Genomic DNA, 22,196 nt, shown 5'->3' with positions numbered 1-22,196 from the left:
GTTGTAAGCTAAGGGTTTTGTTATTGTTGTTTGAACTTCTATGTACTTTCGTGATTGGCAAATGAAAACTAAAAAGTGCGTGCGAAAAGCCGACAGTCTTATTTTACCTATCTTTTAAGTTCATTATGGATGTCGTGCTCATTTGTCATTTCTGTCGTGGCTTTGTATTGAATTTTCAAATTTGCTTCATTTTAGACTAAAGTAAAAATATAATACACAAGAATTAGTTGCATCATGCTTAATAATATTAAATGGACAGGTGCAGAAATGCTAAGAACTAAAAAGTTTGTCTAGTTTCGAATCTTTGAATGGTTAGCTGTCAAACAAAATATTTTCACTCAAAGCTATTTTATTGGAAAGCAAGAAGAATGTTTGCCAAGAAGAATCTCCCTAACCCGTTTTACTTTACGTTGATCGACACGTCAGTTACAATTACAATACATCGTTCTACTAAGCCTTGTGAAGTTCTATTTAATATTTTTGAACCACTTTTACTGAGTCGATTAAACTTCGACAGTCGACAGAACTTTTTTTTTATGTACACTATTTAGCATTTTTTTGGAGTCTTTATCAGTTTTAGAAAATTTTGAGTTTTCGGAATAAAGTTTTCAATAAAGTAAACGAACAGAACCAAATACAACTGAACCAATTTCGTTCAGATGTGTGCATTTTTGTGGTTTGAACACATGAAATAGGGTACTAAATTTGTTTTTATAACAGATTGTGGTGCGGTTGTAATCGAACAAACATTTCACATTCCGGTCAATTAAGGCTCAAACAATTGCCATGACCGGACAAATGACATATGAAAACACAAAGTCTTTGTGTGATTATGCTGCAATTCCAAATTTTTTTGAGAAACTCATTGAAAGTCATATGTCTTTGAAAGTCTTCATTTGACAGACTTTGTGAGAGTTTATACAGATTTCTTAAGATTAAACTTTTGGCAGTTATCAAATAGCGCAAGTATTCTACAAAAATTCTATCTGTCAAACTTTAATTTGTGATGTGCGTGTTTTAATATCCAAACGGTTTCCTTTGGTCAATTTACAATTTTTTTGTTTGTATTTGAGTGATTTGAAAGAGCTGTCAAATTATTTGTTTTTGTCAAAAAAATTACAATTGAAAACTTCCTCATTTTAAATTAAACCTATACAAATCGGAAGCGATTTGCTTAACTTAAAGCAAAACTCCTGTCTAGCACATCAAATTTGACAGTTTGGGTGTGTTCAATGAGCATAAGTTAAACAATGGAAAGTGTATGAATTGAAAGATACTTTTTGACAGCTGGTTAATCAAAGACAAGAACGTTGCCTCCCTTTAGCTGTATTGAATTAAAAAAAACTCAACGAAAAACAAAGAGGCTCTGTTTGATTTTATTTCTAGTCTTCTAGTTTTGTTTGATTTGTATGCCAATATTTATTTCACCACAAAACCAATACGTAACCCATAACATTATAGAATCCAATTTTGAATGCAATAGAATAAATAAATCGTTTCATTTCGAATACATTCCAAATTATCCAAAACCAATTCTATTTATAAATTCAATGAGATGATATCTGTTTAAACACAAAATTTGTAGATAGATAGACTTAAACATTTTTTAAAATAACAAAAACGATTGCAAAAAAAAAATAATTGGTGATTCATCATTTTTGCACATCAGACATGTTGTTTTGGCAGAAACATTTTTCATCTTAGAAAGAGAAGAAAAATTCCATATTCTTTATAGAAATGATTATATTATTGTAAGCTCATGCAGTCTTGTCATTTTGAGGACAATTTAAGAACAACAAAAAAAAACAAGGCTACATGAGCAGCAGAGAAAGCAAAGTAAAAGAAATTATAGGGACCTTTGGTTGTCGTTATAGGAGTATTTGATGGTATCCCCCATCGCCAACATCATCGTTATCATTGTCGCCTCGTGTCTTGTTGAGAGGAGTGTAAATTTCCGTCTCGAAACTGATGATGATGAAGATGATAATGATGTTGAAAAAGAGATGATGAAGGCATCATCCATCCGGCAATTTTGAATTTTCTTCTTCTACTTCTATTTTGTATCCTGCTGCCTGAAGGCAATTTTCCATCTCACAACTTCACTGTGCGATGAAATATATTCAAAATCCTTTGTTGTGTACACAACTTTTTTTTACACACATAAAAACTTAAGATGCTTTTTATAATATAAAATATTCATAACTCTGAGTAAGATTCATGTGACTAATAAGCACCTCGTTTGCAATTAAATTTTAAATAAAATGAAAAAAAAAAAAAAATAATAATGAAAACATTCAGCATCTTTTACAACCTTGAAGAGGCTGTTGTTCTTGAGAGGGAGAACAGGAAACGACGAAGCAGAAGCCAGCAGTAAAGCGCATCACAGTGTTAATGAAATATTATTTATAAAAGTTTAAATTTAAAATAGAAGAAGAATTTATTTTTTCCTCTTTATTTAGGTATTTCATTTTTGTTATGTGTTTTTAAGAGATACTACAAGAAAACCGGCAAAAGTTTTGCCAGAGAGACAGGAGAGAGAAAGGTACATAAAGGAAAAATGAAATCATTCAGAAAAAGAAAAAGTTTATTTTCTTCTATTTTTGTTGATTGTTTCACTTTTTTGAAGTGGGCAAGAGTTTTTAATATAAAATTTGAAATGACCAAATCATAATGACAATTCATAATTTAATTTTTTTTTTTTTGTTTTCTGTTTTGGTCATGGACTATATTATTTAAGTGGATTTTATTTTCTTTTTTTGAATCAATATTTAATATTATTTGCTGTTTTATGAACGTGAATCAATATTTTGCATTGAGTTGGTGTGGTTCGAATAAATATTTAAAGAATGAAAATTTATGGACCATTAAAGCTTTGTATTTTACTTTGAATCGTGTGCAACAAATTCTTGCTATTTTGAATATAATTTTAACTGATTAACTGACTCCATCCGAGATTATCTTCAATTTACTCCTATAAAATCTGCATACATAGCGTTGTCGTCCTTAATGTTTCGAATGTTGAACTTTGTAGTATAATGAAATAACATTAATTTGACTGAATAAGACCAGCAACTTGTGTCAAAAAAGACACTTTTCATGAAAATTCGATACAATGCATTATTCAATTAGAGCAGAGTATAGTGCTTAAAAATGGAACGAATCGCACACTCAGTATTACAATAAATGTGATCAAAATAATTTGTTGGTTTTTCTTGTTATGGTATGGCCTCGACTACTAGGGTGACATTATATGAATAGTCAAAAAAACTAAACTGATTGATGAAGGATAGATCAATTTGTATTAACCAATAAGATATTTCAATATAAAAAAGTTACACATTCGCCACAGTGACCCGTAGTTAGTACGCTAACAAAATAATTAAAACAAATTTATAACTGAGTAAACAATTGAACCAGTCTACTATTGTAGACCATTCAATAAATTTCAACATTTTACTTTTTTGTTAATTTTTCTTTTTCAGCTTTTGTGTGAAAAAAAACTTTTTCCTCTCGTTAAATGACCAAAATTAAAAACCAAACTTATATTTTTATATACAGGGTGTCCTACAGTCACCGCCCCAAATGAAAACCATGAATTCCTGAGGTCATTTCAAGTCGAAAAACTTAAGAGTTAATTTTCTCGTTTTCGTCCCGTTTTCGAGTTACCACGGTTTTTATGATTTTTGCTCTCTTGTCCTTTAACTGGCCTTATCTTTGCCAAACTACCTTTGATTTGAAAGATTTTTTTTACAACCAATCAAGAAATTATTACAGTTTAAGTTTGTCTCAAAACTTTTTTTTTTGCGGACAAACGTTTCGCCACAATTTTGCATCAAACACAATTTTCTTCGTTTTTTAAGTTGTTTTTTAAACTTTCATATCATTTTAGTCAAAAAAATACGTTAATGAGTATTATTTTTTTGTGCTTTTTATTAAAGCCCAGTTTATTTTCATAAAAAAAATAAGTTTTATTTCATAAAAAAGGCTACTGAAAGTAATTAAAAAAAATAAACAAACTGAGTGAATTAAAAAAAAAAAACAATTTTTAAATACAAAATTAATTCAAATGAATTAAAACTTTTTCTGAGCTTTATCTATTTGTTCTTTTCTTAACCACAATAGCTCAGAAAAAGTTTTTAACTCATTTAAATTAATTTTTTATTTAAAAATAATTTTTTTTTTAATTCACTCAGTTTGTTTATTTTTTTTTAATTACTTTCAGTAGCCTTTTTTATGAAATAAAACTTATTTTTTTTTATGAAAATAAACTGGGCTTTAATAAAAAGCACAAAAAAATAATACTCATTAACGTATTTTTTTGACTAAAATGATATGAAAGTTTAAAAAACAACTTAAAAACGAAGAAAATTGTGTTTGATGCAAAATTGTGGCGAAACGGTTGTCCGCAAAAAAAAAAAGTTTTGAGACAAACTTAAACTGTAATAAATTCTTGATTGGTTGTAAAAAAAATCTTTCAAATCAAACCTTGTTTGGCAAAGATAAGGCCAGTTAAAGGAGAAGAGAGCAAAAATCATAAAATCCGTGGTAACTCGAAAACGAAACGAAAACGAGAAAATTACCTCTTAAGTTTTTCGACTTAAAATGACCTCAGGAATCCATGGTTTTCATTTGGGGCGGTGACTTTGGGACACCCTGTATTTAAAGGCAAAAAAAATCTTCAAAATAAAAAAAATACAGGAAATCCAACAAATCAAAAAAACACCCTTAAACAAAATCGGCCAAAAAAAGTCCATCCGGTAAGTATGTACTAACTTTTGACATTTGAATAAAAGTAACGGATCGACATGACGTTTGGCGATTACTTGCCAGATTAAAATTGAGTGTAGTTAATTTAATACGAAATTAATTTTTTTTGCAGTTAAATGGTCAAAACAGACGTGTAATTTTTTCCCTGCAGCAAAATAAAATAACTAGGGCTCTTATGGGAGAAAAATCTGCATGCATCGCAGAGCTGCATCATGTCTATATTTCTTAATTCGGTGCCAAGTTTCATTGCAGCCACAACAAGAAACAACAAAAATACAAAATAATTGTTATTTGGCATTACTGATATTGGCAGTTGACAAAATCTATCATTCAAAAATTCAAATAACGATTTTGTTAAAATGGAAGAACTAATTGAATTTACAAAATAAAACATAACCATTTTGTTTTGTCTTACAAATCGTCGGCGTAAAGCAAAATTGTTCTAAATCCACTTTTTACCGAAAATGAGTTAATGATGCAGTTTTACTAATTTGAGGGTGCTCTTTCCATAGACATAGAACAATAAAAACAGGGAAGTAGCTTTTTGAAAATGAGCCCGAGTATTCTTCTAAGTCCACTTTTTATTTAAGGAAAAAACGTACTTGTATAGGAATTGTTCTATGTCCAATTTTGGGTTCTTAGTTTTAAAAAATATTTAAAAATAGTATGCACCTACTAATGAGGTAAACTTCTATATTTTATTCAAGATAAAAGAACAAACTTTATAAAAAACATAACTCGAATGGCAAACGAGCAGAAAATTGTGGCTTTAAACCAATTTGAAACTTAAAAATCGTCAACTGTAAAATTTGCTTTTTGTGACTTAGAACAATTTTGCTTTACGGCTTGCTTAAATAGTTGTCTATTTAAACCGCACATAATCCATTTTATGCATATAATCGTTTTCTTACATAAAAAAAATAATAATAAATGCTTTTTTGACAGAAAATGAAATTAATAATTTGAAAAAGTATGCACATGTATTTTAGGTGCAGCGCTGCATGCAGTGATGCGTGCAGATGTACAACACATCTGTTTAAGCCATAAGATGTCTTGTAAAATAAGTAGGTACGAACTTTAAATACCTACTTGTGTATTCTGTTCTACTAATTTTTCTATAATTTTTGCAGGCCTTTTTTAGGTTTTTAATGTAGACGAAAACATTAATCTAGTACTAATTTCTATTTACTGAGTTTATTTTCTTGTATGAAGTCCTCATAAGTAGTCTAACTTTTTTTTATTTATTTTTTTTTGACATATATAATGTGTGCTTCATTTCTATCACAAATTAATAAATCTGAGGACATATAGAACAATATTATTAAATTTTTGAAATGGAAAAATTTTTCCTGGATTGAAACTCTTTCGTTGCACAATTGCAAGAAGGATAAATGGATTTAGTTATCAGTGACATTTGAAACTGACTTAAAAGTACTTACATCGTCTGTCTAATAGAGTTGATATGACAAAATATGCACAGTTATAAAGATGAAGCACCAAAGATTTTCACTCTCTGAAAAATTAGATGATTTATGTACTAGATTTTACCAAATTTTATAAACAGAATCAAAAGAATTGAACAAGTTTCTGAACAGTTTTTGAGCCAAACCCTCTTGGATATAAAATTCTGTTTGGTGAACAACAAAGCGATTATGGAATGGTATCAGAAGATTGATTACGTCAACAAATTTTTACGCATTTTATGAAACTATTTAAGCAAGCCTATCTTGATGATAAAATTGCAAGTACTCCTAAATAAAATGACACTGGTAATTTGCAATTTCCATCATTGTTTTAAGGATTCATAAAACTTTAACCAATTTACCCATGCCTACTTTTTAAGTATAAAACTTTTTAAAACCATTAAACCCTAATCCTGACACCATTAAAGAGTTTGCTCTCGTTTAAAGAGTGAACAAATAAAAACCGCATACCTACTCTTTTTCCATACCATTTTTATGAATATAAAAGCATCTTTAAGTTCATAAAAGCAACATAAAAAAGGTGATTACCTCATTCACCTTTAGTATTTATGGGATGATATTTTTTTTTGTCTTCTTCTTCTTTTTTTTTTGACAAAATCTAATAAACATACATCCATTTTTAGTCCAAATAAACACTGAACCTTTAAGCCTTCTTATATGCGGAGCATGGTAGATATGTTGTTTTGTATTGAAATATATGGATGATGCTGCAAAAAAAGAATAAAGGTATACAAAAATGATTATACATCCTTTTCCCCCTCTTATTTGTATGTGAAAAATCTCATGACTCTTTTGTTTGGCATTTTCATCTCATAAGGACGACAACGACGATGAGAATATAGAAAATACGCGCAAGCAAAGGAACGTTATTTTCTCGAATTTTATTTATGCGACCCATTATTTCACCTGGGGGCTTTTTGATATGCTTTTTTGCAAAGTTATCTCTGACTTGACTTTTTTTTTTTTTGGCATCTCTCTCTTTCTCTCCTGTCGACTGAATAGAAGGTCCCTATACAGACAGATATGTATCTTACCTTTGTCAAGATTTTTCTTATTGAATTTTCAAATAAATTATCGAAGAAGAAGAGTTTTTTTTTGCATTCTTTTTCTTTTGGTCGATACTTTCTTCCATTTTCTTTTTTTTTTTATTCTTTTTCTTCTTGAACTAAATGAACCATGGGATGGAGTTTTAGTTTGACAGTTAAACAAATTTGCGATGTGGTCAGGTACAGTTAACAAGAAATTACAACATACATATAAGAAAAAGTATTTTCAAAACTTAAGGTTAAGTTCGAAAAATATATAAAACTTGTCTGGATGACTTTATTTGTGTTATCTGAGGAAGAAAATTAATTATTATTATCGTCCAAGAGTTTTGTTTTTGACGATAGTTTGAAAGTCACTTTTATTGCGATTGATTTTTTTTTTGGAAATTTTCTTGAATATTCTAAAAATAAGAAACATTTTGTTTTCGAAAACTGTATTTGAACTAGCATTTACTGTTTTTCAACTTTCATCTTGAAACTTTTCTTGCAAATGCTTCGGTAAAATAACTGTCAACAATTTGCTACGTCACGTTGACCATGACTTTTAAAATGTCAACAGTAAAGTTATACAAATGTGACAGTTAGTTGACAAAAATACAAATACGATTTCAGTCACGCTTTTCATCTATCCAAAAAAAATTGTAGTAGAATAATTTGAAAAAAAAAATATACTATTACTTTTACTATCTGTCAAATTCACCAAGCGTATCAATAAGCCGCGTTTCTTTGGAGGTGGTAAAATACTCATAAGTAGATAATCTAGTACATTTACTACAAAAACTACTCATGCTCTACTGCTGGAGTAGATGATAATGGGAATTGCATTGATTTCGTTGAATCACTAGTTAAGTACTAGTACTTTGGTACCTATCTCTCAAAGGAAGGGAAAATTAATATCTTAAAGGTTTTTTTTTTTTTAATTTTATCTTTTACTAAAGCCAAAAATTACACGGTCTCAATTTATTCTACTTGCATTTCCTGTGGCAAGCAGCAAATTTATTAAAATTAAATATAGTTCACTTTGTTAGTGTTATTTGAAAGAACTTAAAACTTGATTTATGGAAATCACAAATTTTGACAACTAGCTAATACAAAAAAGTGCAAGATCTATTACTTTTGAAGAGCAATTTATTAATTAAGGAAACTTACTTGTCAGGAGTATACGAACTAGGTAATAAAATAGTAATAGAAAATTCCTTACCTGAAAGAAAAGAAAAAAAGGTAGGTAAGTTTAAATGTAAATTAAATATTTAAGCATGATAATATAGAGTTTTTCAGGTTTTTAATAATATTAATGTATTTTTTGAATATCTAGTAATTTTTTAAAAGATATTTATTCTCAAATTTGATACAGGTAACGTTGTCGGAACTTAATAGATGTGGTTTTTCAATCCTAAAAGATGCAGAAAAGCATATTAAGCCCTTCTCGTTAAATTATATTATGGACAACATATATATAATTATTGTATTATTCCAAAACTAAGAACGAAAAAGACGTAACTGTTTTATGTTTCCTTAAATAACAGTAGTTATTCGAGGAAACATTCACATCAACATCGTCTCCAATAAGTCTAAAAACAAAAAGTAATTAAGATTTTTTTCTGTAAACAACAACATCGTAAGCGCCACGTTGTTTACGATTTATTTGGCAGGAAGGGCGCGATACACTAGTAGATGACAATTCTACACGGTAAAAAATTATATCGTAGTTTTTAATACAACCATTGGAATTTGGCCTTTTTCAAAACTAAAATTTTACTACACAGTTTTTTTTTTAATAATTTTTCTATTAATTTCAAATACAAAAAATTAAAATGTTTTAGTTTCAAATACAAAACATTAAAATGCAATCAAAAGTATTGAAATATATGAAAATTTGAATTAAAAACTAATCCCTTTGCACTTAAATTATAACTTTATCTGGTAAAGAATTGATATTAAATACTCGTCTTCTTTTTTTTTGATACAAGAAAATCAAATTTTATCAAACAAAACGTAAACGAAAATGGAAGCCATTTTAAAAATGAAAGAAATTTTTTAGTGCCTGGATTTAGGGTTATCGCTATCTGAAAAAGTACCTACATATAGAAAACTATTTTGGTTCAGAAAAATACATTTGGCTACTTTTTTTCTGTTTTTTTTTTCGAAGGAAAATGTATAAAATATTGACAAAATTTCGTCGGCAATAAGATTTCACTTCACATAGTTTGTGAAAAAAAAAAATTAAAGAGATAATAATATTACCATTATTATATTTATGATGAGTACATAATCACTTTCAGAAATGTTTTGTTTCATTTTAAAGAAGTAAGAAGCAAAATACTTAAAATAATAAAAAATAATAAAAAGAAAGAAATATCATTAGGTATAATAAACTGAAACTTTAAATTCAGGAAAACTTAATTGGTTTTTAATAAAAAAAAAAATTAAACGTCAATATATTTTGTAATAGACTTAAAAATGCGATACAATCAAATTATATGTACATTTAAATAAAATGTTGGTGTTGGCTCAAATGTAACCAAAATTTTCGTCGAATCTACACCAAAATTTTTAACCGTGTATGAAAATATTGGATTTGAAGAAAAAACACTTAACATTTTTTTAAATACAAAAATGACCCCAAATCAGAAAAAAATAAAATATAAATAAAAAAAAAATAATTGAAAAATAAAAATAAAATTAAAATACAACAAATAGAAAAAAATGAGGAAAATTTACATAAACAAAAAATTGAAGTAAACAAACTAAAAAATATAAAAAAAATATATACAACTTGCAATATTTAATACAAATATTAGCTGTAAATGTCAAAACTGTTATATTACTCGTTACAAACATTAAATGTAAAATTGCAAATCCCTAAAATACGTGTCCAATGGAAAAGTCTTGAATAAACTCTGTCGAAATTTGAATTTGAAGTCCCTCTTGACGAAGTAAGGTTAAAAACACAAAAATTAAAGCAACATCTTTTTAACGTATAACTTTCCAATTGACGACTAGAAAGTACAATAATTGAGTGCGAAATACAAAAGCGTACTTTTCTGTACTACAAAATGTACACTAGGGTGGACCAAAAAAATCATTTTTTCATTATTTTAACTTGCTCTACCGATAACTTGTTTTCTCGACACAAAATAATGCTACCCTAATTTTTTCAGAATTTTTCGACGATGTTTAGGGGTTGCGCGCACCCCTTTTATAAAAAAAAATAAGCTCTTTTAGTTTTTAATTTTTTTAAAGCTTAAATCAAATACTGAAGTCCATATGTTTGAATGCTTCTTAGTTTTTGAGAAAAAATAAAAAAAATTATTTTTTATCAGATTATAATTTTTATGGCTGTTTTCGATATTTTTGCCACCATCAAAAACCATATCCAATATTCAATATTATAAGGCGCTGAATCAACAACATCATTAAAATATATGGATAGTTTTCAAAATAAAATTTCGTGGAACCAGAAGTACGATCTCGAGTTGGTCTGAGAAAATAATTTTTTTTATTTTTCAATTTTCTCAAAAACTAGGAAGCATTCAAACATATGGACTTCAGTATTTGATAAGGAATCAATTGTGACACTTTATTTTATCAGCCATTTTTTTGTATTGTAATCCACAATCTTGACAAAAATAGTATTTAATGTGTTTTTTTAAACTTTTTTTTACAAGTTTTTACTTTTAAATCGATTATTTCAAAAACAATTGATTGAAATAACTACACTTCAAAATTAGAATAAAATGTACAGTTCTAGCTTTTGAAAAAGGTATCATTCATAACTGTAAGTGTTGCCATTGTGTTTTAATATTTTTTTTATTATTTAAAGTCATTTTTTAGAAAATTGCCATTCCCGCCTAAACGGAGCCAGATAGACCACCTCTCCCATAGTAAAAAATGATCGTATTTAACTCCTCTACAAAATACCGTTATCAAATCTCGGCGCCCAAGATATAGTACCCTCCCCCAATTTTCCTTCACTTGTTTTGGTACGATCTTTTTTAAAAATTCTTTTACTTTTATCAATTTAAGAAGAATTGAGCAATATAAAAGCACGGGTTTTATAGTAAATTTGATGAGGAATACGATAAAAATAATTTTAACCGTTATAAAAAAGAGTAAAACTTAGTTTTAAGGCTTTTTTCCCAGCATTTATCAGTAATTTCGACTTCTAACGCCTGGGAATCAGTCAAAAATATTTTTTTTTGAAAAAAGAAAAATTAAAGTAAGTATTTCTATTGAAACTCAATACTTTTTACTCAAACAGCTTTTTGATTAAAAAATTATTTAAGCTTTAAAAAAATTAAAAACTAAAAGAGCTTATTTTTTTTATAAAAGGGGTGCGCGCAACCCCTAAACATCGTCGAAAAATTCTGAAAAATTAGGGTAGCATTATTTTGTGTCGAGAAAACAAGTTATCGGTAGAGCAAGTTAAAATAATGAAAAAATGATTTTTTTTGGTCCACCCTAATGTGCACAATAAAAAAAAATTCAAATATTAAAAATTGAGATAGTACTCTTCCAATTATTTTCAAATGTATATAAATGAATTTACTTAGTAATTGAATAACTTGAGAATCTGTTATACAGCGTAACATCAATTCTCCATAATAATTGGCACTTTTATTTCAAAATACAACAACTTAATAATAATTGTGCAACACTATCTAGCAGACTATTATGTCTACATTAGCGACAACAACAACGACGTTGTTGGGTTAAATTTCAAATTTATTGAGTCATGGCACACCAATTATATTTCTAAGTCATAAAACAGTTTTTGCAAAAAAAAAAAAAAAAAAAAAACAGTAAATAAAAAATAAACTTTTTTGTAGGTAACCCCTATAATAGTGATAAAATGCGGAAACAATGCCAATTACTAGACAAAAAAAAAATAAATAAAAGTGTCATCATCAAAAAGAATTAAAACACAAAAAAACATAAACGAGTCCCATTTAGATAAAAACAATTTTGGTCCTTCGAGCCGGACTTTTTTTTTTTTTTTTTGATATTTTTTTGTTAGTTCCTCCTGCATAGGAATGACATAAAATTATTACAAAAAAAAAAAAAAAAAGAAAACAAAAAAACCATTGGAATTTTTTTCTATGTCGTTATTGTCAGATGGAACGGAAATTTGTCGAACCGTAAACAGTGCTCCGTTATGATAATAGATTTTATTTGTACTAGAGTTTTGTCTATATTAAGGGTGAGTGAGCGAACGAGGAGCATCCCTCAATTTGGTTTGGATGCAGTGAAAAACAAACTGATTCACTGAATGGTGAATAACCGAGAGAAAGAGAGGGTGTATCAAATTTGCATGAAGGCATTTTTTTTTTTTTTTTTTTTTTTCAAAAGAGAAAGGAAACAAAAAAAAATTGCCGCAGAATTTCACCCAAAACAGCCTCAGTCGTTTCGGTTGCTTTTAAATTGAAACACTAAATCGTTTTGCATGATAGATGAGTTATGAAAGGGATCGAATGAAATTATATAAAAAATTCAAACCAAACCTGGGACTGGGACCTTGAGAGAGAGATGAGGCAGCAAATTGCATTATGTATTTATAGTTTTTTTTTTTTTTTCTTATTGTATTTTTTTTTTATTTATTTTTTTTTTTTAAGGAAAGTTTGAAACATCTAAGGAAACGAACAAGACGCCATAAGGAGAGGCTTATCTTGATGTTTGAAAGGAAAATGCATTCATTTTTCGAATAAGTAATTGCTTTTGGGGGTAGAGAGTTAATGGCTAATGGATTTCTTGTATTTATTAAGAGAACTTTTGGAGAAAAAGAGACTAAATTTATTTGAGTAATTTTTGAAAGATTTTTGATTTTAATTAATTAATTATGAAGAAAGCAGATGCAGCCTACAGTGGAAAATCCATCTCGATTATAAGGATTATTTTTTAAAGAAAATGATTATTCGGAAACTTTTTAAGTTAAGAAGATTTTTTTTATTTCAAAATTTTAAAGCAACTTGGTCATGGGTCTGCTAGTTCAAAACTAAAAAAAAAAAGATAAAGATAAAAATATGCAAATAAAATTTAGTTTTATTTTTTTAAAACGAAGAAAAGAAAATCCTATAAAAAAGGGGTTTTTCACTTGAAGCTATTTCATTTTCACACTGAAAAAAAAAAATAAAACTGACAAACCAAATGTCCTTTTATCGTTTTTTATTTTCATTTATTTTTTCCAGTCATAATTCTATTTTATTTTATTTTATTTGTATGTCTCTTTCGTATATTTGTCTGAATGTGCAAGTGTCAAAAGTATAAAACAAAAAAAAAAAAAAAAAAAACCCGACTAAGCCTCATTAAGCAACCCATCCTTTTGTACAATATACCTTTTTCTTATCCCTTTACGAGGAGTATGTGTCCTCAGTTTTTAAGGCACAGAATCATATATATTTTTTTTCTTTTTGTTTTATTTCTTTACATATACGAAATGGCGTTACAGCAGAGCAATTTTTTGTTATAAAGAAAATTTATCTGCAGGGCATGGCTAAGGAAATAATATATAGCCACGGTTATGTATGGGAGGTTTTGAAGACGGGAAAAAAAAGCACCAATAGGTCGTATGTTATAGCTCATGTGAGGTTAAATAATGTGTAAGGTTCATTAAAGTTATGTTATTTCGTTTAAGAAAATTTAAGAGATGCAAAAAAGGTTAAAGTTTTATTCGTAGAACTTGCGGAAAAAACCTTTATTTGAGATCCCAGAAGTCTTTACTGAGCAATTATGAAAAGCCTTGAGAGCTCAATACAAAGTGAATTTAATTTATTTAATAACTCTATATTGGCAAAACAATTTTTTGATAAAACATTTGGGAAGGTATTTAGTAATATATTCGAAATTCGAACACGTCTAATCTGTCTGGTTAGGCTCATGTTCTATTTTGTATTGTGTCCGAGAAGAGTTTTCTAATATTGTTCCATGAAATCTAGTGATTCTCTACTTTCAAGAAATTGAATTTAATTTGTAACCCTTATATTTATGCAACCTTCCTAAAAATTATTTGGGTATGCTAGGTAAATCAAGCTGTTCAATAATTTAATCAACTAGAGTAGGACTGTGTTCATATTCCTCTCTTTCTCTTTTCTCTCCTGGTTTTCTAAATATTCTAAATTCGTTTTAAATAAGAGTTCATTTGACATTTGAAAAATGAAAGTGTTCCTGCTGCAGTTTTTTTAATTTTTTAACACTAAAAACTTCTCTTAAGAAAAATGAAACTACATATTTTACTCGGGTACATCAAGTGATAAGAAATCTTTAAACCAAGGCCGAAATGACCCATACTCAATATGTATGTATGTAGTTTTAAGGACTTGCAATTTGATATTTTAGGTGAAAGTAAATTTGTTGTTAATTTGACCCGAAAAAAAAACAACCGCAACAAGCACTGTGATACTATGATATCCAGAAGAACGAATAAGTACAAATATTTTACCTATACAGGGTGTCCCAAAAGTAATGGATCAAACGAAATATGCTGATAGGCCAACTTTAGGGCTCTCAGAATTTAGTAACTTGTTCATCCCAAATCCTTACGGTTTTCAATTTAATGCAGTTTTTGTGAATTATCGAAAAATCTCGACTTTGCAACAGTATTTTGCTTCCTCCGGTCATAATTGATTTTCGTTTTTTACAATTCTTTCACTAAAACATTGGCTAATAAGAATAAATAATTATTTAATCAAAATATTTTTTATTTCATACGCCATTTTGCTGCAAATTAATTAACAGTTCCATGTTTTATAAAAACTCAATTACTTAATTTTTTTTCAGAGCAACACACTGCAAAAAATTTGTATGGTGTGACACAGGTTAATTATTTTAAAAACTTTCCGTGTTATTGCACTTTTCAAAAATGTATAAAAGTTTCCAAACTTGAAGTTAGAACAAAAGATATTACAATTTTAATGCAACAAAACAGGCCTTTTCAGAGAAAAATAACAAAGAAAAATAAACACATTTCCTCGACTGTTGTTTGTTTATTTCTTTTTGAATAAAAGCCTCGATTTTTGTTTGTTATTTAGCTCTGAAAACCCCTGTTTTTTTGCATTAAAATTGTAATATCTTTCGTTCTAATTTGAACTTTGGAAATTTTTATACATTTTTGAAAAGTGCAATAACACGGCTAGTTTTTAAAATAATAAACCAGTATCACACCATACAATTTTTTTTCGGGATGTTCCTCTCAAATAAAAGTAAGAAATTGAGTTTTTATAAAACATGGAACTGTTACATAATTTGCAGCAAAATGGCGTATGAAATAAAAAATATTTTGATTAAATAATTATTTCTTATTATAAGGCAATGTTTTAGTGAAGGAATTGTAAAAAACAAAAATCAGTTATGACCGGAGGAAGCAAAATACTGTTGCAAAGTCGAGATTTTTCGATAATTCACAAAAACTGCATTAAATTGAAAACCGTAAGGATTTGGGATGAACAAGTTACCAAATTCTGAGAGACCTAAAGTTGGCCTATCTGCATATTTCGTTTGATCCATTACTTTTGGGACACCCTGTATAAAAAATACTTAAACAAAATATTTTTCTAAAAAAAATTTTTTTTTTTGTTTTTTCTTAAAAAAAATATTTTTTTTTGTTTTTTCTTAAAAAAAATATTTTTTTTCTTTTTTCTTAAAAAAAATATTTTTTTTCTTTTTTCTTAAAAAAAAATTTTTTTTTTCATTTTTCTTCAATTTAATACTAATTACTAAAAATAAAAACATTTGTCTTCAAAAATATTTATATTTTTGTATAAAGAAAACAAAAACGTTGTTTGATAAAAAAAAAAGCATTATTTGTATAGTTTAAAAAAATTATTATTCAGTAAAGAAAAAAAAATGTTTTTTGAAAACAAAAAAAAAATACGTGAGAGAAGATGTTATGCGCTAAAAATAAAAATGAAAGGCTTTTTAAGATTTAATAGTGTCTTGTGAGAGGGCTAAAATTTGTATATTTTTTTAAAAGGCGTTAGAATCATTGGAAATGATTATATGAATCATCAAATTTCCCAAAAAAAAAATGCCATATTTTTGCATATTTTTTTTAATACAAATGTGTATTTTGCATTAATCTGCATATTTTTGTATACCTACCTATTTTAAAAATAAATGCATTTTATTTTAGCATGTTTAAAAAAAATCAAATAGGTTAAAGTCGAAGTCATATGCCGAAAATGACAAAAAAAAAGTTGTCGAAACTCACTTAAATATTGAATAACATACTTATTTTAAAATTTTACTTATAATTTTAAGCAAATACCATTAATTCTAAAAATTTAGAAAAAAATTGTAACGGTAAGTTTTTGTCTGACTTTAATATTTATGATCTCAGAAATGGTTTGAACTCAAATGTATTTGTATAAAGAAGTTTAAATATGTATACCTTCCAAAAGCTTTGAGATTAATTGTCAATATATTAAATAAATTTAAAAGAAGTACAGTTTTTGTATTTTTAAATTTTTTATCGAACGTTTATTTTACTTAATCAGCAGATATTTTGCACAATTTCCATTTTAAAATAACTCTATATTAACTCATACTTATTATGAAATGCAAAATATATCAGTCCAAATCTATTGTTTGTCACGAAAATTTCGCAAAAATGATACGTTTTTTTAGAATGCTTCATCAAATGTGTCAAGTAACTTATTGACTTGATAAATTAATTTGTATAAGTTACAACTAACAGTTAAATGCTTTGACAACTTGATTGAAACTGCCACAAGAAAATCAAAATATTTGTTTTTGTTATTGTAATGTTTGAATTCGATGAGTTTTAATCAAGTGAAAGTACATACAACAAGGACATCATTCATATTCCTAAATTTTATACCTTTTTTTAAATTTTTTTTTTTATTTTTTTACATTCAGCCAAGTTACCTATCGACTTGCTAGAAAAAGACTGCTCAAATTCAGCAGCTGTGATTTTTATCTGAGTTTTTTGGAATTTAAGAAGTGTCTAGGAACGAAATTTTAATTTTTTTTTCTTAATACTAAAATTTTCTTTTTGAGCAAAAAAATTAATAAAATTTCCAACCATTCATCTGATCTAAATTGTTTCTAAATCATTGTTTCAAAAACAATTAAAAAATTTTTTTTTAGACATGATTTCGAAAATGGTTGGGGTCGAAATTCTGTATGGGCCAAAATTCGGATTTCAAAATTCTGTATTCCAAAATTCTGTATTTTAAAATTCTGTAAATTCAAAATTCTGTATTTTAAAATTTTGTATATTCTAAATTCTGTATTCTTAAATTCTGTAATAACAAAATTCTGGATTTCAAAATTCTGTATTCCAAAATTCTGTATTCCAAAATTCTGTAAATGATAAAAGAAAAATTGTTTCGATAATGAAAAAAAGTGCGCACTTTTTTTCATTATCAAAACAATTTTTCTTTAATCATTTACAGAACTATGGAATACAGATCTTTGGTATTTTCTTTGCAGAAAATACTTTGAAGTAAAGTATAGTAATTTGCAAATGGCAATGACATACCTTGAATAACAAAATACGAGTAATATTTAGCCAAGAATCTTCATTATGTACATTATTTCATCAAATTGTCTTTTGTTATTTTTTATTTGTTTTTTTGGTAAGGTAAGGGTTTATTTTTCTTTTTTTGTAAGGTCTTTTATTGCCATTTGCTAACACAAAACTGAAATATTTAAACTCAAATTACGGCTCTTATACACTGTTATACTCAATTTGTTAATTGAATATAAATTGTTCAACAGGCAAGATAAAAATTTATAAGTTTGGAATATACAGAATTCCAAAAAGCAGAATAATGGATTTGAAGAATTTTGAAAACAGAATTTTGGCTATACAGAATTTTGAAATACAGAATAATAAAAAAGCAGAATAATGGAATACAGAATTATGTTCATACAGAACTTTTTATTCAAATACAGAATTTTGGTCATACAGAATTTTGGAATGCAGAATAACGGTCCGTTCCCTTTCGAAAGTGAAAGGACGATTTAAATCAGAATTTTGGCTATACAGAATTTTGAAATACAGAATAATAAAAAAGCAGAATAATGGAATACAGAATTATGTTCATACAGAACTTTTTATTCAAATACAGAATTTTGGTCATACAGAATTTTGGAATGCAGAATAACGGTCCGTTCCCTTTCGAAAGTGAAAGGACGATTTAAATCCTTTCTTACAAAGAAATGTAATATTAGTAAAAAAAATATTGATTTTGAAAAAAATTAACACTTTTGAAAAGCATACAAACAAGTTTAGTGTTTTTTAACATATTTTGGATTTATTGAGATATTGCAGGTGGGACTTGAGTACGAAAATTTGAGTTATTCATGCCAAAGAATCACTCTTGGCCTAATGTATAAATTCCAGGGCTTTCATTTTTTTTTTATTAAAAAAAAAAAAAAAAAAATATGATAGAATAGTTAAACATAATCTGAACATTTTATGGTACGAAATTTAGCTTAGAGAAGTGAGTAACCCAATTTATGAATAACTTTTTTACTGTTAATGAGAAAGTCAAACTAGCATAGATTTAATAACAGAAGGAGTTAAGAATTCTAAAACACTTCAACATTCTTCTTTAAGAACGGTTTAAGTTTAAATTAAGTAGGAATAAAGACAAAAAATGTCTAATAAAGAAAAAATTACCATTTAATAAAGAAGCCATAAATTCAATACCATATTAAGACGAAATAAAGAATGAATTAAGAAGTTCATATCAAAATTATACTATTTATTTCTTTTTGCGTTCAAAATTTGGTATTTTTATTTCTTAGGCCAAATTTTGTAGTAAGTCAAAAAGTTGTACCTAACATTTTAGATCAAAGCTTAAAAAAAAACCTAACTCATCAGCTAGTGAGTAAAATCATACAGACAAAGTAAATTTCGTATATTACATTTTTTTTGAGTACATCTAACTTGCCTTTACAGTGCCTACATTTGCAAATAATAAAATTACTTGAAACAAAAAGAAATGAAAGGTGAACAAAAAATCCCAAAGACAACGAGCAGAATTTATAAATACCTTCATCGTCTCCTCCATACTTACTAAGGTAGTAATAAAAAAAAACTTTTCAGCCTTTTAAGACAAAAAAAAAAGTAAAATAGAAAAACTTCGGTATAACCAAGTTTAACTTTGAGGCTAAAAAAAGACAGTGGGGGTAAAACTTATAGACGAAGTTATGAATTTCCAAAAAAAAAAAAAAAATAATAATCACACCTAAAAAAATATAGATACATTTTGAAGTTGGGACCGAAAAAAATAATCGATGTCTCTACTAAAAGAGATCCTTCCGAACACACCTCCTACTCCTCTTAATGTTGCAACTTTCTGTTAATAGGGAAAGAGGGGTGGAGAGGGAAGGTTTTTGGAATAAAAAGGAAGATATACCAAAATTAAATATAAAAAGGATGGGTGCGAAGAATGACGACGACGACGATTTCGGGAGGACAAATACTATGGCTTTTCCTGTTTATATGAGGATGATGATGATGATGATGAAGATGAAACACGACTACGAGACAATGATGACGTTAACGATGACGATGAAATATGAAACGACTTACCAAAAGGGGTTTTCTCCTTTTTTTTTTTTTTGTTTAATTTTTTTTTCACTTGCTGACTTTTTTTTGTTTAATAGGGCGCGGTTGCTGGTTTGAGAGGACCGACCGGAGCAGCAGGCGCCTTCTGTGTGTTTTCTCTTCAATTGGAGATAATAACGATGAGCACCAGCAGAGATGTGGAAGATATACACCAGAAGAAGAGTGTAGTACAAAAATTGCAAGTACGGCGGAGGAGTATAAATGTATCAGTAATACCGAAAAGCACACACCAAAACACACACAGACACAAACACAAGGTAGACTGTCTATCTGAATGTGTAGTAGAGAGACAATGAAATAGCCTGCGGGAGATTATTTCAGTAGCGCTCCTGTTTTTTAGTCCTTTTTTTTGTGTTATTATTAAACTTTTTACGAGGATGTTATTATCCTATTTTTATTTATTTATATTTTTTTTTTTTTTTGGTAAACACGTTGTTTTTTTTTATTTATTTAACTTTATTTTTTTTTGGGATAGAATCCAGTTAGAATTTTTTTTTTGTTTTAATTTATCACAAAAAAAATTTAATTTTTTTATTTAGCACTCAATTTTTTTTTTTTTTTTTTTTTGTTAAATTAAAAAAAAATTTTTTTTTTTAATAAATGAGATTTTTTGAAAAAAAAAATGAAAGTACACAAAGATCACAGGTGAAAATTTCGAAGAAAAAAAAATAATAATTTAAATTGTTTATTATTTTTATTTAATTTTTTTTTTTAATTTAAAAAAAAAACAACAGTTTTTTTTTAAGAAATATTTTTTTCTCAATATTCCTTTGTTGAGATTGATGATGAGAGAAAAAAAAATATATTGCAAGGTGTATTCTTATTCGTATATTTGAATTTTTATATTCAGCGAATATTTTGTATATTCTTGTGTTGTCAGCAAGGCTGCCTTAACGACTTCAGAAACGAGACCAGACTGTACACAGTGCAAAGTGTAAAACGTTTTCCTTCTCCTTGTGGCAGAATAGAAATTGTGTAGTGTAGTGTATAGTGTAGGCTTTTTCTTTCACTCAATCAATTTGAGTGGAATCAGATTGAGTTTTTTTTTTGTTTTCGCTCTTTTTTTCTGGTGTGAGATACAAAATTTCAAACAGCAGCAGATACAAAATTCTCAACTACACTCGACAAAAATAATGGAAAAGTATATTTGTGTATGGTTACTTTTTTTAGTATATTTGAGATACTTTTGTACTGAGTCATACACAACGGATGATGATGATGTTTTGTGGTGTATATTTTGAGTTTGGGGGTATACACATCAGAAAACAGAAGATATATTGCCGGCTTTTTTTTATTTTCTCTTTTTTTTGTTTTTGTGTTGTCGATAGAATTTGGAATTGTTTTTGCAGATAGTGTTAATCATCATACCGGCGTTTTTTTGTGAGAATGTAGTGGTGGTAAAGAGTGGAATCGATGAAGAAATATAATTGAGTGAACTCAATTATTTGTTTTTGGTGTTGCTGTGGGGTTTGGTTAGTATTATTTTTGTTTAAAAAGTACTGTAAAAATCGGTATATTTTTGTATTAAATAGCTCATGAGGCAAATTTAATTATTCTAGAGATGGAAGGATGAGGAAACAAATAACTTGCTGAGTGATATAATAAAGTCTATAACAATTAGGCATTTATTTTATATCCAGCAAACAAAGGTTTACGAATTCGATAGTTGTTCGTTTAACGTTTGGCTAGAAAAACCTACAGATCTTAAATTATCATTTCAATTGAGTTTTAACAATACAATGATTTGAGTCGATTGTTTTATTTAAAATATCCTTAATAAATCAAATTTGTGTTGTTATTCAATGTCGATTGATGATACTTTGGGAGGACAATAGCAGTACATAACAAATTGATTTTGCAATTCTTTAGAAAACTGGCACATTTGGCATTTGGTTTGTTTATTTACTTAATTTTAGAAAACTAAGAACTGAGCTAAAATGATGTTAAGAGATATTTCGTCTTTACTCGTTTTTTTCGATTCGCCAGTTTAATGTCGCAATATATCGAAAAAAGTTTTCATGGACTTTTTGTAGGGAATACTTTTGCGGCATTCCATTTTCACTTGTATAGTTAATTTCCATTTAATTTGTATGGACTTTCTTTCAGGCTTTCTTTATATTATTTGGCATTTCATATGAATAGAGGAGGAAGTTTTTCCGTTACGGATGAGACAATAAAAAGAGGTGATTTTGATACAAAGTATGTTTTTACAGAATATCTGCTAATTTATTAAAAATTTTTATTTAAAGCTTCCATTACAAAAAGAGAATTACATAAAAAAAATGTTCTCTATATAAAAAAAGT

General features: G+C 27.6%; 2 protein-coding genes across 4 annotated transcripts in view; one reads left to right on the top strand and one right to left on the bottom strand.

Moving 5' to 3' along the window:
* The window catches only part of LOC129905748 (syntenin-1-like), a 213,607-nt gene that overhangs the window by 96,992 nt on the left and 94,419 nt on the right, over positions 1-22,196 (top strand). The window lies entirely within an intron of this gene.
* The window catches only part of LOC129915410 (myb-like protein X), a 178,187-nt gene that overhangs the window by 133,075 nt on the left and 22,916 nt on the right, over positions 1-22,196 (bottom strand). Inside the window, exon 1 of one of the 3 annotated variants that reach the window (XM_055996868.1) lies at positions 19,857-20,293. The exons of the other annotated variants lie outside the window; for them this stretch is intronic. The gene's annotated coding sequence lies outside the window, so the exon portion shown is untranslated. Of the gene's footprint in view, positions 1-19,856; positions 20,294-22,196 lie in introns of those variants that run through there. 3 annotated transcript variants of the gene reach the window in all.

This window comes from Episyrphus balteatus, chromosome 1 (genome assembly GCF_945859705.1).
Source record: "Episyrphus balteatus chromosome 1, idEpiBalt1.1, whole genome shotgun sequence".
NCBI lineage: Eukaryota > Metazoa > Arthropoda > Insecta > Diptera > Syrphidae > Episyrphus > Episyrphus balteatus.
Note: the sequence above shows the minus strand (reverse complement) of the source record. Positions and strands in the feature narration are given on the sequence as shown.